This window comes from Ceratosolen solmsi, unplaced genomic scaffold (assembly GCF_000503995.2).
Source record: "Ceratosolen solmsi marchali unplaced genomic scaffold, CerSol_1.0 scaffold29, whole genome shotgun sequence".
NCBI lineage: Eukaryota > Metazoa > Arthropoda > Insecta > Hymenoptera > Agaonidae > Ceratosolen > Ceratosolen solmsi.
Window position 1 is genome coordinate 4562238 of NW_011948417.1, and position 5267 is coordinate 4567504.

Consider the following 5267-nt stretch of genomic DNA (forward strand, 5'->3'; position numbering starts at 1 on the left):
AGGCAATCGAAATCCCGACTAATTAGTCGGCTTCAAAGAAGGAAGAAGAGACCGAGCTCGCGTGTACCTCCCGTACCTTCCCGCCCGAGTGCTCCTCCTCCACATCGACCCTGACCTCCGACAGCGAGACCGATATACACCGATGGAGGGACGTGGCGAGGGGTAGAAGTAAGTGTCTGCGGCCGGCGGCTGGATAGTGGAGTCGAGTGGAGCGAACCCGTGGGGCGAAAGACGGGGATTGGGCGAGGTGGGAAGGGGGGGGGGGGGGGCAGATGGAAAAGCCAGGCAGGTGTCCGAAGAAGAACGATGGTACGAAGTCATCCGATTCTCGGGGCCGAGATAAAAAACGAGGCTCGTGAAGACCGAGGAGATATGTTCTCGGACATTTATAAAATCTTCCCCCGGCCAGCCACTTTCCTTACGTATCGCTACGCAGCAAAGCCCCCCCCCCCACCATACCTTCCCAATCTTCGGGATCATCGATGCCCGATATTTCATGTAGGCCGCCCTCGCTTTATAGCGCGTATGATGGATCGATCGGGCTTTTTCATTAATAGCTCGGTCCTCTTGTTAAACGAGACTCGTTTATCGATACTCGCGAGGACGATGACCACAACTGACCGCGCGCATTATGACGAATTACGCTTCATTTGTTAACCAGCCCTCGACTTTCAATTATTAGCTTCATAAAGAGTACAACGTTGAGGCTCTTCCGTTCCGCAAACCGTCCTTCTCGCCTCTTTCGCCGTTCGATTTACATGGCCGAAATGTGCGCGAACGAGACGCGTTGCGAAGCCCCTAGGAGTTGGCCAACTGCTTGGCGCACGCGATTTTGTGATTATTGCCGTTGTAAGGTACGGATGCCATTGTTTAGATGGGCGTAGTTTATCCGGTCGTTGTCACTGTTGGCAAAATTACATGACAATGTGGCGAAGTTTGTGTACTTGCTACAGCTGAATAATTTGCAAGCACTTGAATTTTTATGCCTCCTATTGGATTAACGTGAAAAATCTCGATAAATCGTCCCACCTGCTTTTCAACTAACTATAATAATGCCTTAAAAATCCATGATATTAGTTGACATTTTAAAAAATACATAGGTTACGTTATAATGAGCATCGGGATATTTGCCGAAAGAGACAAGAGACACTCAATTGCGAGCAACCGAGTCCGTCGCTCGGCGTACTACTTTACGTAAATTCACGAACTCTTCTATGCGCACATATAACTTAAAAAACAAAAGTTCTTCGATACGATTGATCTCCTTCTTTCCTCCTTCTTTCGATGAAAGGCTGCACTTGACAAGAGTTCCTTTTTATATATTCTAGTTCTACATTCGTTTCCCTTTCGGTTTTGATCGCACCTCCTGTGCTCCAGCCAACTTGCCAGTCTTCTTTTATTTTTCTTGTTGTTTTTTCTTTTTTTTTTTTGCCTCGTTGTTGCTTTTCATCCGGTGGGTGACGTGCGTAAGACGCGATCAGGCGAATTTTCTATTTTCTCTTCGAGGTGTGACGCGGCATCCGCGCGCCCTTTATCACTATTTTTCTCGGCTCGGTAGACGTCGATTTTTCGAAATCGAGTCTCGGTGCGTCGGCATGAATTATGAGAGCCGGAGGCGTGTCGATCGGTCTATGTACTTACCGCTTGAAAAATCCAGAGCTATATTTTTCCGTTATGGCGCTCAATGCGCCTTGAAAAATGTATAAAGCGAGGAGCGAGTAATTTAATTTATTGGTAGCTCGTTTAGGAGTGCAGCTTTCAATGTGCATTTCAGAGGTGCGAGAACTTTTATATCGAGCACGTTATATAACTGTATAGTTAGGGTTGGAAGGGCGAACGTTTGTCCCTTGGCGTTCATCGATTCCTCTGCAACTTAAGAGCAATCGTTTGGAAATGTACAACATTACGTTTTCAAAGTTTACATAAAATGTAACCTTTAATCGTTAAACTATACCAAGCAACACGATAGTCTAGGATAATTTATAAAAACTTGTAAGTCTTGTTATTCGCGTAAAATGTTTAATTATATTATTAAATGCTTAATAATGCATACTCTACCGATCTTGATTATCAAACTACCGCAATGTGCATCGAATTCACTCTCCGTCGTCTTGGGCATCATCTATCTCTCTCTTCTTCGTCTTCATTACTTTTTCTCACTATTTATCTTATTTACTCACTGTATAACCTTCTATCCGACCTTCAACTATCTCCTTTATTACCGTATTTGCTTCTTTCTCTTCTACTTTGTATTACAGTAGCTTCGTTTGTAAAAACTTTCTTATTATTTAGCAAACAATTTTACTTTTGATTGATAAAAGATCCCGAACATGCAGAGTTTCTTTGATCCCTTTTATTATTCGTTTTTTTTTTTTTTTTTTTTTTTTTTTTTTTTTTTGATTTTCGTGTAGTCCTACACCCACATATATCATTCTAATTTTAAAATTTTTCAAGATGTCTCTAAGAATAGAGACATTTCGATTTCTCAAGCATCTTTTTGCCTTTATGCTTAAGTTTTTAAAAAATTTATCATTACTTTTTATACAAACTTCATCCGCGTTCATATTATTTAGATTTCGAAGCATCGGTGTTCATTGGAGTCTGGCATTTACCATTTACGTAAAATACTATATTCTATAATTTTAGAACAATTGTAGAAATTCTGTATGTAAATAAAAAATGTTTTTTTTTTCGGCGGATTTTGTTTGTTTATTTGACGGTTACTTTATAAAGAAAAGATCACATCGATGAGCGAAACGATATTCAACTATAGTTTGTTGCAACTAATCTAATGTCGGGAAATCAATTTTTCATTATTTGAATTAATCATTATTACTTTTATATTATTATTATTATTATTATTATTATTATTATTATTATTAACTGTGTATTTTATTACATATTCCATTACGTGTTTCCATTTTTCTTTGTGTTACATAACTTGATATAAATCTTTACATTTGCGTTAAATGTTACTATTCTATAAGCAGTAATATTAAATTATTGTTTTGTATTACATAAGATATCACATGCAAATACATTGGTATGTGTTCGTATTCGTATGTTCTATATTCGTATGTTAATATATTAATTATACAAATTAATTGTCTGCGAATAATGAATTTGTTCATACATAGTTTAAGAAGGTTGAAATATTAATTTTTGAATTACAATATTAAGAGAAGCAACGTATAAAAATATTTTAAATCAACTCTTGTGTTACATCTCTTGTGCTACATAATGTGTAATTAAAAATCGACGCATCGATTAACAAGGTAACGAACCACAGTCACCACCGACAGTTTTTTTTACAATCAAGTTATCTTTCACCGCTTATACACGTTTATCATTTTATCTCGTCTCTTATATCGTGATACACTTACTCCACACTAACTGCAAACCAGTCCTTTTTTTTCTCTAAATATCTTTCCTCCCTTATTTACTTCCTTTCTAAGAAAATTCTAAAGATATATCGATATCGGTATCCGCCCGTCTATGAGCCTAAGTGCAGGTAGCGCAGAAGTTGTTGTTTTGCAATTTTTTACGACATTTTCCCGGAGCCGAAGGACCCTACGAAAAGAAAATGTACAGGAAAAAGGGCTTCGGCTCGAATGGTACCTTTTCAAGGGCAAAGATATAACTACAAAATCTACGTGACTCACATGTGGATAGCTCGATGCGTATTTACGTGTAATAATATTGAGAACCGATGTTCAACCAAAGCAGTCATTTTTCCAATGACTCGAGCCTTTGGTAAAAATTTAACATTAAGTCTATCGTATCATCATCGGCTATTATTACCAAAGACCCGATGCGCCCGCGCATTCACAGGAGCAAAAGTTCAGAGACAGTCAGAGCTCGCGTCCGAGCATAAATGCAAATGGTTTTTCTCTTGAGTCGCTCTGAGCAAACGGCCGGAGGAGCTGATAGGAGAGTCGATTAATGGGACAACATCGTGACAAAGCACATACCATTTTAGGGTTTATTTATTTACTTTGAGCGTTTTGTTTAAAAGTCCACCGAGGCCGAAATCAGTGGGATCGTTCGTATTCATTATCATGGCAGGCCTTACTCCCTTTGGCCATGTCGCCTTGCACGCGAGTCCAGCGGCTTCTCGCTCGAGCGAATAAAATCCCAAACTCGATAAAAACTCCGTCCAGGTTCTCCCCCTCTCGCAACCAATTGACACCAATCGACACCCATCGACAGACCCTAAAAGGCTCGATATCGCACGTGACTCTTTTACCGCGATTAATAAGACTCCGTGGCGCTGCGTTTATGCAGACCGAGGCGGAACAACGCGCCCGACTTCCCACTGTGTCCCATCCAAATGTATCCCTCTCTCCTCGGCAAAATGCACCGCCGCCGCGAATGCACGTCGAATGCACGTCGAATGCAAATGCCGAAAGCGGGGATTACGGATAACGAACTCGCGCCTCGATTCTCATTCTGCTGCCGCATCAAAGACGCGACACTTTGTTTTCTTTTTTTTTTTTGTCGCCGCTCGACTGAATTCGCGCTCGTTATGGCAGTTGTCATGACGCGTAAGGCAGGTAAAGTACCAATTAACACTCGATTCTCGCCCCTCCCTCACGACCTCCGTCAATCGGCCCGGCTCGGCCTCCACCCAGCTGATACGTTTCGATTTGGCTGTGACGGCAAGGCTGTGACGCGTCACTTCTTAGTCTGTCTAAATAAATAATGGCCGCGTTGGCTGCCCGATTAGGATAAACGAGATAAAGGAGAAAGTTCAATAGGCACACGGGACGTAGTTGTCGTTTTAAAGGCCATACATAAGGACCTCTTGACTCTTGGTTGAGATGCAAAAATGTTGTTCGAGATAGTGCGTGTCTTACCTTGACCAATTATTACACTTGTGACTCTCGATTGCCTTATTAAACGTCGATTTATTTGTCCGAGTAGTTTTATTTATTTTCCAATTTCGTTCGCGAATTTCCGATTATTGCATGGATTTTGCAGAGAATTTACCCACCAATCGCCTTAAAATGCCTATACTCTAATATTGTGTGATATTAAAGGTATATCTTAATTTCCATTGCTATTGTTAGCGCAGTTGTACAGCGACACAATTTTCTTCTTTCTTTAATAACACAGCATAGAGCAACTTTATTTTTACACAATAAGAGCCGTAAAAGAATCGGGAGCATTATATTCTTTGTTTGGTAGATGTGCTTATACAAACTACCTCCGATTTCTAAGAATAAAGCATTTACTCAAATATGGTTATATCCTCCTTCCATGTCGCC